The 13,531-nt window shown below is 43.7% G+C and overlaps 1 protein-coding gene and 1 long non-coding RNA gene across 51 annotated transcripts in view; one reads left to right on the top strand and one right to left on the bottom strand.

The window, feature by feature from the left end:
- dlg2 (discs, large homolog 2 (Drosophila)) overlaps window positions 1-13,531 on the bottom strand; it is a 222,399-nt gene that overhangs the window by 52,318 nt on the left and 156,550 nt on the right. The window lies entirely within an intron of this gene.
- On the top strand, window positions 8,371-9,910 carry LOC144410415 (uncharacterized). The gene is made up of 2 exons (XR_013468464.1): window positions 8,371-8,597; window positions 9,673-9,910. It is a non-coding gene; the product is annotated as an uncharacterized LOC144410415 (long non-coding RNA).

Genomic DNA, 13,531 nt, shown 5'->3' with positions numbered 1-13,531 from the left:
CAATACTCCCCTCTGCCTGTGGGTGGCGGTACGCAGCGTAATTAATAGGCAGATTTGCTGAGGCGACAATTTAAAAAAGTGAGATTTAAGGCTGGCGCATGCTTCTGCGTTTACGTCGTTGCGTCGACGCACTCGTTTCAATTCATGGTTCTGCGTGTGTTGCAGAGCAATTCACCTCCAGAACAACAGGCGGAGTAACGTGTTTTTGTTGAAGACGACCTAGAGAGTCACGTCTATTTATTTGTTTGTTTATTTATCATATACTTCATTTCCCCGTGCATCGCTACTGCTGCTTTTCATCGCGGACACATTTGTCCCGTATTTTCCTCCATAACTTTGTGCACCTCTCGACCGGCAAACCGGCGTTTGCGGCGATCAGCCTCCGTGAATCCAACCCGCTTCTACAACCCGCCAATGACGGCTTGTATAAGCGGTCATATTTACACATTTCTTCCGACAAAATTTCTTAAATCTGATCCGTTCTCTCGTAAACATTCTTCGTTTTAATAATGGCGGTATCGGGCTATGAAAGCGGAAATGTGAGACTCCGTAAAGGATGTAGTTAGCAGACCAATCTCAGGCTGGTGCGCTGCGGGAGGCTTGCGTCGCTTTCGACACACGCAAGGACGCAAGGAGGTGTGCGACGTAAGGGACAGGCAAGAGGTCTTGCGTCTGCGTCGCTCTGAAAACGCAGAAGCATAAACTAGGCTTAAGAGATACTTGGGCATAAAGCCTGTGCCATCTTGGCATTAGGATGATGTGAAGTTTAATAAAACAACAAATAGAACACGCGTTTCCCTGATTTCTTAGAGTATATTATGCTCATGCTGAAACTATGTTTGGGATTGATTTTCATATCATTTCCGGTTGTTGGTGTGCCGTGAGATTTTTTCTGTGTCTTAAGTGTGCCTTGATGCAAAAAAGGTTGAAAAACACTGCTCTAACTGATCCCCTTACAGTCGTCACTCAAGTGTACATAGTGTGTGTGCTGCATGTGAATGTATAGGTAATTACAGAGGTTAATACACTAACAAGGCAACACATTGAATATATACGAATATTGTACCAATCCCTCGCTTCGGCCCTCGCTTCGGCAAGCGATTATAAAGAGATTGTTGCTCCCATCCAACAATGAAAACAAAAGGCCAAGGGGCAAAAAGGCAGGCAGGAACCAGAGACATCCAGGACGATAGACAATGACGCGACAAGTGACAGGAGACACACACTGCTTAAATACACTAGGGAGGTGCAGGTGATTGGACACAGGTGGAAACAATCAGACAATCACAGACATTACATTACATTACATGTCATTTAGCGGACGCTTTTATCCAAAGCGACATACAATAAGTGCATTCAACCAGACGATGACAGGAAAACGTAAACAATTAAGTTTGATCCTTGGTAGTGCTGGGTGGTAATTCAGGATATCAAATTAAAAAACATTTGTTCCCTCTTAAAATACAAATAAGAGAATGCTGTTATCATATTGGATTATTATTGTATGATGTAAGAGAAGAATTGTTTCCAAATTGAGACCTCACATTAAATCTGGACCTCATGGTATTGGTGATTAGGGCAGGGTGTATTTGTCCCCTCTTGTAAATAGGCTGTACTTGTATTATTTTATTACAGCCTATTACACCAATGCACACCTATTCATATATTAATGACAAGAACTGCCACACACAGTGACACCTCCCCATCTGGAACTAACCTTCACTCACTGTGGTTACAGCTACAACGTAGGCACAGCTACAAGCACACTGGCATGGACATGGAGTCGGGGAGCGAACCGTCTACTGGAGGGTGAACGTGGGCTAGCACTGAAGCACAGTTTCTCCCATCCTCTTGGTATGTTTTTATTTGTAATGTGTGGAACAATTCATTCGTTTCTTACATTTACTAATTCAATCCTACAATAAACACAGATGCCAGTTCAGAGCCAAGCACTCTCTCGGCGGCGCATACAGAAAGTTGGATGGATGCTATGAGTACTCATGTGTGTTACACGACTGTGGGTGAGAGGGGAGCACGGTCGTCCTCCAATCAGAGGGTTGTCGGTTCGATCCCAGGCTCTGCTAACCCCCATGTCAATGTGTCCTTGGGCAAGACACTTAGACCCAGTCCAGACGGACTCTAGTTTGTCTGAACCCGGTGAACCCAGTCTCCGGATAGCCCTATTGTGCAGACGAACGCACTGTAACCGCACACTGTATCCGCACTCCCTCGAATCGGGGGTCCAAAGTGAGAAAACTCGAAATCCGATAGCTGTTGGTGTTCGTCTGCACGCTATCCGCATACCTAATCGGATTGCCCCACGTGATTGCATCACGTGATTGCATGCAATCCAACCCAGTCGTCATCTTCTTCTTCTTCTTCTGTGGAGTTTTCGTTTGTATACGGCACGCATGTCTTATACGCATGCTCCTGTCTTCTTCTTCAGTTGTCTGTAGCACCTTAAAGCGCCACCAACAGGCGTGGGGGATATACTACAACGGAGTCAATCGGATTCACTGGATTCATGTGTATGCGATTTAAAAGTGGGTAGGTGTGAAAAATGAACCCGGGTTCAGGCAAACTAGAGTCCGTCTGCACGGGGTCTTAACCCAACATTGCTCCTGTAGCTGCAACTACAGTGTGTGAATGTTAGTTACTGATGGGCCGGTGTCACTGTGTATGGTTCTCATGTCATCAGTGTGTGAATGGGTGAATGATGTCATGTAGTGTTAAAGCGCTTTGAGTGGTCGGAAGACTAGAAAAGCGCTATACGTAAGTACAGTCCATTTACCATTTACATCCCCAACAAACAAAGTGGGTCTTAGTAGACTATGATAGTTGATTTCTGCCTCTCCCTGTAACCCTGTGATGTTGTCACTACCCTCTATGAGACCTTTCAGGCCACTGAATAAATCAGGTTGAACAGTTATTTGTAAAATTCCGCTTCCAAATATTTGGCATCTCTGAACAGGAACTCCTTAAAATATATTTTCAGCTGTGCTGCTTTTCTTTCCCTTTTCACCTGTGTTTTTTTAGTAAATGAAGACAAATGCAGTTAGATTGTTTGATACTTCAAAAAGACCTTCATTAGAATTCACCTAATTTCAACCTGAAGGGTAAGCAAAAAGCCCACAGAGATTTCCATCTCTGAGAGTTGAGCTCGTTTCATCTTCTACTGAGGACCTAACAAGTTATTACTATTTTCAGTTCCAAACCCCAACAGTGTGACAGTCATCATTAAAATAAGTTAACAAACGAAGGACCCAAATAGCCAAATATATAATATATACACTGAATACTCAAGTCATGACAACTAATTTAATGGATGTGTGTATGCAATAGATACTTCACAAATACAAATACAAATCTCCATACTATGAAAGTTTTTCTCATACACCGTCCTCCAATACCGAACCAATCTTTTCTAGCTGAGATAAGTAACCCCCTAACTTCACTCTAAACTACGTCAACTAGTAGGGGGTCGAGCGTGGCGCATGGAGTAGAGAGGTTGCTCCTTACCCTGTCATTGAATGTTGCTGTTATTGAATGTTGAAGTGTCCCTGAGCAAGACACCTAACCCCTAATTGCTCCCTGGGCAAAAATGTAAAAAGCCATGGGTTAAAAATGCAATGTAAGCCGCTTTGGATAAAAAGCGTCAGCTAAATGACCTGTAATGTAATGTAACTAATATTGTCATTGTTGGTAATTTAAATATCCATGTCGACAACCCCTCCTGTCAGTGTGCTTGAGGGTCTTGGCCTGCAGCAGCATTTTGATGTTCCTACTAACACTAAGGGGAAGACTCTGGACCTCGTTATCTCTGACACTACTCCCACCAGTAACCTTCAGGTTTAGGATCTCCATGTGACCATGGCCCCAAGCTGGTCTCAATGGTCTTAACTTTTATGCTGCCTAGTATCAGACCTATGCGTTGAATGTCTTTCCGGAACCCACGGAAGGCATCTGGCCCAGACAACAACTCCTGGTGTGCCCTCAGATCCTGCTCATCAGAGCTGGCTGATGTGCATGCTGACAATTGTCAACCTGCCACTAGCAATAGCTCATGTGCCCACCTGCTCCAAGTCCACCACCATTGTGCGTCTCCCAAAGAAAAACATTTTGACATGCCTGAATGTCAAAATGAAATCGGCCCGATGCACTCACCCCAATAGTGATGAAGTGTTTTGAGAGGATATTCATGACCCACTTTAAGAAGATAATCCCAGACACCGCAGGCCTGTTTGTGTAATTTGCGTATCGCCAAAACTGGTCTACTGAGCAGCGAACAACGTCATCCACACAACTCACGCACTGTAAGACTCCTCTTAGACTTTACCTCAACGTTTAACAGAGTCATCCCACACAAACTCTCAGTAAAAATTCTCACTCGGGGTCCGACACCTGCCCTCTACAACTCGGTGGTGAACTTCCTCTCAGACTCCGATCAGTCAGAGTTGGCAACCTCACTTCCAACACATGAATAATCTAATAATATTTTTTTTTTGTGTGTCATTTGAATTAAATGGAAGGAGGTAGACATTTCATTGTACAGAGTAACTAGGTAAACGGTACACATACCAATAAATATCTTAAATCTTGAATGTTGCGGAAATAAAAACAGCGGCGTGTCCTGGAACGACGCTCCAGACACTGTCCACAAACAAGCTTTTCGTGAGCATCAAAGGGCCCACTCCAACGCTCTTAAAGATGCTAATCAATTAAAACCCTGGCAACGCCACACATCTTTTTCCCCACCATAAACCATCAACTGAAGCCCCAACCATCCTCTTCAACTGCGGCTATAGAATAGCAATGCAAAAGCTTCATTGACTTTTTCACAGGGTAGACAACATTCGCTCTCTGATGTCCGGCTCCCCAACACCATATCTGTGAGTTTGCTGTGCCCTTTACATCGCGCTGATGTTCGGGAGAGCCATGTTGAGGAAATATTCATAAAAGAAAATACTGTGCCCTGAACCCCATTCCCACTGCTCTGTTCGAGTCACATATCCCCATTCTCAGTCCTCACATCACCAAAGTTGTTAACATTTCTCTTCCGTCCGGATTTGGATCAGGATCCCGTTCAGCCCACAGTAGGGACAACAGCTTTGCTCAGGGTGACGAATGACCTGCTGATGACAGCCGATGCAGGATCCCCCTCACTCCTCATCCTCCTGGACCTGACTGCTAAATTTGACACAGTAGATCACACTATCTTCCTAGAGCACCTCCACACCACCATTGGACTATCAGACCTAAGTGCTTTCAGTCCTACCTTTCTGGCAGAACTGAATATCCCTGAATATCCCAGTCTCCCTGGTGTTCCGCAAAGGTTGGTGCTCGGTTGCATCCTCTTCATTATTTACATGCTCTCCTCGGTCGTGTAATCAGCAAACATTGGATGTTCTTCCACTGTTATGCTGACAAAACACAGCTCTACATCAAAACTGCCGCCAAGCTCCTCTGCAGTCATGTCATGTCTCACCGCCTGTCTTGGGGAGATAAAGGCATGGATGAGCGACAACTTTTTTCAGTTAAACAGTTTGCAAAACAGAGGCTCTCCTTGTTGGCACTCCACACCATGTTCAGTCATCCTCCATAACCCTTTGACTGTCAGGTCATACCCATCTCCTCCATAGTCACTAATCTGGGAGTTAGGTTTGACCCTCATCTGACCTTTAATGACCCTATAAAATACCTGCGCAAAACCTCCTTTTACTATCTCAAAAATTCTCCAAACTCTGTCTTTATCTCCTCAAGACTGGACTACTGCAACTTACTCTTAACTGAGCCCTGGCAAGAACATCCAGAAACTGTAATACATTCAAATCAGTGCTGCCAGCTTCCCGATTAGAATCCAGCAATATGAGCACAACACAACAATCCTACACTCACTACACTGGCTCCCTATCTAATTCCAGATTGACTACAAAGTACTACTAATCACACATAAATGGAAATGCACCTCCCTACCAAGAAACCGTTATTCCTCAAGCCTCCACCCGCACCCCCAGATCTACAAGCAGCTCGCTACTCCGGTCCATAACACCAAGTTTCACACCATTTACCAATGAAATACTTCTCTTTAATTAGAATTACCAGCAGGAAAGTCACATTTCATAACTTTTCTTGATGACCTCATTAATAGTAAATGGACTGTAGTTGTATTTTCTCTTAACAATCAAAGCTCTAACACTACATGTCATCATTCACCCATTGACACCCATTCAAACACTGATGCCAGGGGGTACCATAGTCACAGATACAGGAGCTATTTGGGTGTCTCGCCCTAGGACACTTTGGCCCAATCGCAATGTCCACCCTAAACCCTGAGCCCTGAACCTTAAGGGACTTAACTGATGTCAGCTGGTAAACGGTTGAGTAGGAAGGCTTGGAAGGGTGTAAAGATGAATGGGACAGCACTTTGCTCCCATATTTCACGTTGCCATGACAACGTCAAAAAGTACAAATTTAGGGTATTTTTTAGTATTGTTTTACTCATTGTTTTTAACGTCTTCCAGGCTCTTTCCTGAGAAGATGAGAGGTCATTTTAAATAAGATTTTTCAACAAAATAGCTTCATGGACAAAATTAAATATTTGATGCATACATTAGTAAACATTGACTAATTTTATTTTATTTTTATCATATTTTGTATGCAATGAAAAACATTAAGCAAAAAAGCTTAATGTTTTCATTGCATACATTTTAATATGATCGTCTGGACACACATGTGCCGTCCTCTTAGCTTACCTTTTTTTTTACCTCTCCATGCTTTCACTGGTTATGCCATTTTCAACGTCATGTTGATTTATGGAAAGGGCTCAAAGTGTCTGCCAGAGAACCTCAACAACCTATGACAGTGGGACAGAACCAAACCCTCACGGAGTCGCAGCGAGTGGCCATGGCTGGGCGCCTATCGCCCCTTCTCCTCAAACCCACTCAGCTGTGAGATCGCTATGATATAAGGAAAAATTACATGTATTGATTCAATAATAAGGTGTGCACATTGCTGCACACTTGTCCATCTGTAACTAACATTCACACACCGTAGTCACAGCTACACAAGCTATTAGGAATTAAGGGTCTTGCCCAAAGACACACCAACATGCAGACTAGCGGCGCCGGGGGATCAAACTAACGATTCACTGCCTACCACAGTTGCACCTGAAAAGGATGAGGGTTTATACTTTATGCGTATATTTATATGGTACGATGTGCATTCTAGATATAAACAGCATATCTTTTGAACTTTTGAGAGGCTCTGTGTAATGAACTGACTCATTCTCCATTTCCATATTTGGGCAGTGTGAGTTTAGATATACCGAAGACACTAGGGCGTGTCTAGGATCCTCTTTGTCTATACAGTAGTTACCTCCTCTTAATTGGAAATTTAAAAAAAGGTTGTCTTTCAATAGTTTTTAGAATTGATGATACAAAACATTGAAAAATAAAGATGAAGAGATATCCAATGGACTGGTGCCAATGGATGTGTTTGTGATTATGTTTTATATGTGATACATTATGGTTACATATTTTGTGAATCTTTACAGAATTAGTGCTACAGGATCTCAAAGTATGACTACATCCACCCCTCTTCTTGTCTGCTGCTGAACCTCTGATCAATACTCTCACCACATCCAAACTACATTACCAACATTATCAACATCCTCATTTATGGTACATCATCCAAAGTTGTTAAAGTCTCCTGTTAAGGGTGCGGGGAAGACAGGACTCAAACGCAGACTTTACGAAACACAAAAGGACTTTAATAGTCCAAAACTCCCAAAAGGGCACAAATACAGGCAGGAACCAAGACACATCCAGGACAATCGACAATGACGCGACAAGTGACAAGAGACACACACTGCTTAAATACACTAAGGAGGTGCAGGTGATTGGGCACAGGTGGAAACAATCAGACAATCACAGGGGATGACAGGACAAGGCAGGAAGTGAAGTTAGATTCATTCACAGGAAAGGGGTTTTTCCAATGTGATACATTGGAATCATTAACCTGTCCAGGGATCTAAATAAGTTATTTAACAGCAACAACATGTTGCCATGATGATTAACCCCTAAGTCCCTGAGGACGTTTTTGGCATCTGCTCCAAAAATGGCAGACCCATGATAAAAAGTTTGATAACTCTAACTACTTAGATTATTTGGACAATTTATTTTCTGTAGGATAAATGGGACTCACTTACAGGGTATCCATTACTATAAAACATGGAGAAACCAGGCTAAAAACTCAAACCCCAAAGTCAAAACTCAAAGCCCAGGTTGTGGACAGTATCTGAGAAAAGTTTTACTTTGTAGGAGTGAAGTAGAACAAATCTAGAGAGGCTTTGGTTCAGAGATTTAGTGATACTAAATGAAGCTTAGGCGAAAATTTAGTCAGGAAGACTGGACAGGCTGTGCCGTTCCCTGGTGGCCTCCTCTCTCCCTGGGGGCGCACGGCCAGCTGATTAGGGGCGGGGTCGGGTAGTATCAGACGTGGGTGTCGTTACCGTAAACAAATCGCATTGGGGCAGGCAAACGTTAAAAAACTGTTCTCCTCTCTTTTGCTGTCAGTTGTCATTTCAGCACGCTCCAAAGGTGAAGCGTAGCGTAGCGTTCAGTTAGCGGGTCCTACACCACAGTGTTGTTTGTTTTTGGCCATCGTCCACAGAATCCTAAGCAATAACAGCAGGCGCCTGTTCCACGTGCTCTCTAATAGAGGCGGTCCTACACACTCCCAATATGGAGGCCCTCGCTGGCGGGTGGCTCGCACTGATTGCCGCCGTGCTGGTTTTGAATCTATACCACCAGGGCTGTAGTGGAGGGTAAACGCACGTAAACGCCGTTTACGCACCTCTGGAATTTTGCAAATAGCGTTTACGCACCTATAAATAGCGTTTACGCACCTATAAGTGGCGTTTACGCACCTCAAAGTTCCCTGCACCTTGTATTCTTCCGTTGGAATAATCCGAAATAAACTTTGTGTAATTTTAAAACAGCTAAAACTACGTTTCCTATTGTTGAACATATAAACGACGTAGTCTGAATCATTTTCATCTGCGCTGTATTACAGTCTGTAACCATCCAATCAGTGCCTTGCGGCTGCAGCAGCGACCAATCAGGATCCAGGAGGCACGTACACGTTGTGGATCAGCCCAGCGGTCCCCAACCTTTCTTACCTCACGGACCGGTCGAGAAGGTCCGACGGGGGGGTGTAGTAGTCGTTGCGGGCGGAAGGACCGACTGGGGGGGTAGTCGCGCGCTCTGTGTTCGCTGGGCGTGCACGGTAAAAGGACAAGAAAAACGCCTGCTGACGCGCGCACATAATTAGGAGAAAATCCAGTCAATGTTCAAAGGCTCTGCCTCCCCTGTCATCATGAGTGGGGAGCAAAGCTGTTGCTTCACTGAATAGGCCTATATGCTTAATCAATTATTTTAAGTCATGAAAGGTGTAGAGTAGCCTGTAAGCGTTAGAAAATAAGTCAGTTCTCAATGTGAAAAAAAACATGCTGTAGTCTATTTATGATGACATAGATAGTACATGAGTGTTCCTTTAACTTATGTTGTCAGTGTAATTGACAGGCTGCTTAACTGGTTAACTCTAGGGCAGGCAAACGTTAAAAACTGTTCTCCTCTCTTTTGCTGTCAGTTGTCATTTCAGCACGCTCCAAAGGTGACCCGCCACCACCCCTGACACCTCCAATCTACAGCAGAACCTGGCATAGCAGGAGAGTTATGCAACTTGGGCTCTACCACCACCACCACCAGTGTCTGGACTCCCAAGGGGGGGATATGCCTCGTCTCTGCTCGAGATCCCGGCCCCGGGTCTATTCTGCGGCAGGATGGAGTCCAAGCCCCAAACAACTCGCAATATCATATTATACCTGTTATAATAAAGCATTGTTCAAATTTCAACAAGTCTCTCCGGATTGAATTAACCTTATCCCTAGAGGGAACCCATGCAGACACGGGGAGATCATGCAGACTCAACACAGAACGGCCACTGGGCGGAACTTGAACCCAGGACCTTCTTACTGTGAGGCAACAGTGCTAACCACAACAACACCGTGCCACCCGGTTTCCAAAGATATGTGGCATTATTATATTATGCTTTTTTCTTAATCATATTTTTTAGAACTATTGGCTTCCTGGTCCACGCAGCCTTTTTAGGGAATAAAAGATTAAAAAACATAAAATAATCAATGTATTGCTAAACATTGGAAAAAGAGGCCGTTGACAGCTGGAGGCTGTTCTGCTTGCTCAGCCTCAAACCACTAAATGTAAAGTGAAACAAAACAACTGTAGTCTAGCATGTACAGCACACCTGGGAATACTACATACTTAATTCTACAGTATACGTATACATTCATTAGAAACATTTTGCCTTATTCTCCCTTTTTACAATAATTTACCTCAAAGAGCCATGGTTCAAACCTAAACCTCCAGTGTAAAGTGTATGATACTAAATAACATGGAATTATACGCATCAATATGCTATTAATGTCAGTGGAAGTAAGGAGTGAAACTATTTATAAAGGTAAATGCTTGTTGATCGATCCCCAGCTAGCTACTCCATTCACTGATACAAGACAAATTTCATAAGCAACATATCCTACCTAATGAACTACATCAACTTAGAGAAGCTGTTTAGGGAAACATTAGTAATTACACTGCCTATACGAAAGTGAAGAAATGGCAGTAAAATCAGGGGGACAGTAGATGATTTTATTATTCCTGCATACGTAGCTGGACTCTGTTCTCTACTTGCGATGAAGAATCTTGTGACAGAGTCATTGGGACGGCCCTGTTGCCTTTTGCTTTTTGTATGTGACTGCTGTTTACTTTAGTTCATTTGTTTAGAAGAAACAGAAGGTTTATCTCGATGATAAAGATATTTAATTTGTTAAACCTGTTTGCTGTTGTTTTACAAATACAATGTAGTGCAGGCATGACACAGTCATATCAACTAAAGGGCTTGAAAAATAGTACAATAAAGGCTGTGACAGTCTAAAAACAGTGTCGATCGGTTTCCAGGCTTCTGGCCCTTGCAAGTTCTCTAACCTGTGATTTGTCCTCAGTGCCACGGTGTTTCTTCTTCAGCTTCTCTGTCAGGGTCTGTTTCCACTTGCAGATGGTAACCAGTGAGGGCCATTTCACTGGGCTCAAATTGAGATTGAGCCCCATACTTAGGCTGCCCAGGTCCGGGGCCCAGCCTCGCAGGATGTCCATGGACAGTCTTTTCTTAAGGGTCCCCAGTCCCTCAGTGCGTGGAGGGGACAGGAGGTTTGGAACACTTCCACCATGGAGAGTGTAGCCCAGGGATGAGTTACTCAACATGCTGTCCCAGTGCCGCTTACCCATAGAGCTCATCTTGGACCTGGTTTTGAATGTACCCTGACTGACAGAGGTCACCAAGCTGGTCAGACGGATTCTACTACCGGCCACACATCCTGTTTTAATAATGATCCAGTGAGGGGGAAATCTCCCATATCTTCAGTTAACTAATCCATAGATCTGCTGTACCTCCAGATACCAGCTTAAACTATGTTCAGCATCAACCTTTCATCCATGAGAAGGAGTTTACGCGGATGAGGGGCTCTGCACCAGACACATCTGTCACCCTGCTCATCTGGGTTTTGTTATCACACCGAGTGGCGGACTTCAGAACAGTGGATGTAGTGAGGCTGTCGAGGACAGATTGCTTTAGTGAGTGTAACCAAAGGGGAAACACTTGCGACACATAATCGATATATCTGACTGGATGAGAGCTGCGTTTGCTGGGCCACAGACACTGTTCCAATTGGATCAGACAATGTAGAGTGCTGGGTGCTGGAGCCTACTGAAATAAATCACATGGAGGCATAATTAATGCCTGAGGGAAGTTAGCTCTGTCAGGAAGCCAAAACTAAATTAGATCTAGAAAGATCAATGGAGGATGTCATTAGAAGAGGAGGAGCAACAGCAGCCCACGCCCAGAACAACATACACCACAAAGAGCAGAAAACAGTCTCTGCAATGGGAGATATATCAAATACTATGCTGAACACTTACTTGAGGCTGATTCATAATTCTTAGGACAAAGTAGTTCTAACTTTTGGTCCCACTCTTTTGTGATTAGCAATCAGAGAGAAGAAGTGCTGTCTACCTGTCTGTCTCCTCCTATTCTTTCTCATACTCTGTGTCCTCCGTCTCCATGATTTGCTCATTTGTCAATGACCTCTTCTCCCCCTCACAGCCTCAACCATCTGCCTCCCACACACTAGCCGCTTGTGTGTCTCCCTGCCTATCTTCGCCTGGATCAGGCTGCAGGAGGTGTGTATGGGTTAGAAGAACTTAAGATCTCAGGCCCGAGCTGCCTGGTAGCAGCAACACTCTGTGTCAGTGCCAGAAAATTGCAGGATTAGATGCGCCTGGCATGACATTGATCACAACTTACAAGTAGGAATAAAACAAGGTAGAGGGTAAGCAAACAGTGAAAACAGCGCTCCTCTTGGAGCAGAGATGTTGACTGACTTACAAATAGAGTCAAACAGAAAAACCTCTCACACAATGTCGCGTTTCTATGTCACTTTTTGACCTTCTCAAAAACCCACTCGGCTATCAAGCTACTATTATCAAAAGTAGCTGGTTTCCAAGCAGGAAATGGCTGCTTGAACAGCGGGTAGGACAACCACAGGAGATGAAGAAAGATAAGAGAGAAAAATTGAATCCACAAAGTGGAAAAGTTTGGCAGAAGTTGAGATGAGATAAGTGGAAAGATAGTCTCTGCAGGACACAGTGCTGACAAAGACTAGCCGTCATCAGACTATTTTGTTGTGATGGCTAGATGTGTTTGAAAAAGCTCTTGATGTACATCAGGTACTCACTAGTCCCACAACCCAAAACATTTACTCATTTACTAATTGTCGATACATTCAATTCAATTAATTTTATTTTGTATATACGAGTACATTTATTACGTTTTACGCACTTAAAGTAACAACACATCAAAGTAACGCTGCCACAACAAGCTTTTCTCAGAATATCAGCAATACTGCCTGCCCAAAGAAGAAGCATACTGTACTGTCTTGCTCTCTTCTCTGCACTCGGCTAATGATGCAGCATGCGCGTATGCTGCCTCCATGTGCTCATCATACATTAAGATATGGGATTTTTATAATAAGTTTGGCTTATTTAGGTGAGCTCAGTTTATAATTATTGTTATCTCTCACAGCAGATGGCCATTCTACAGCTATGGGAGTTGCTGTGATCCCGGCTAAGTCCTTTGAAATAAAGCAGAGTTTGCTATGGACAGCTGTAAAGACAGATTCATTTGGGGTGTTTGGAGAGCGAGCTGCTGTTTGAAGTGAAGGTAGCCCCCAACAGCTCTCGCTCTCCCTGTGAAAATGAGATAGGAAGGCAAAAATGGCTGAGCTCATAACAGATACAAGTTTATATACCAACACTGACAGCTGTATGAAAACAACCTGTTTCGGTACAAAAGCATTTGTAACTAACATTCATAAGCTGTAGTCGCAGCTACAGGAGCAATG

This window comes from Gasterosteus aculeatus, chromosome 7 (genome assembly GCF_964276395.1).
Source record: "Gasterosteus aculeatus chromosome 7, fGasAcu3.hap1.1, whole genome shotgun sequence".
Taxonomy (NCBI): domain Eukaryota; kingdom Metazoa; phylum Chordata; class Actinopteri; order Perciformes; family Gasterosteidae; genus Gasterosteus; species Gasterosteus aculeatus.
Note: the sequence above shows the minus strand (reverse complement) of the source record. Positions and strands in the feature narration are given on the sequence as shown.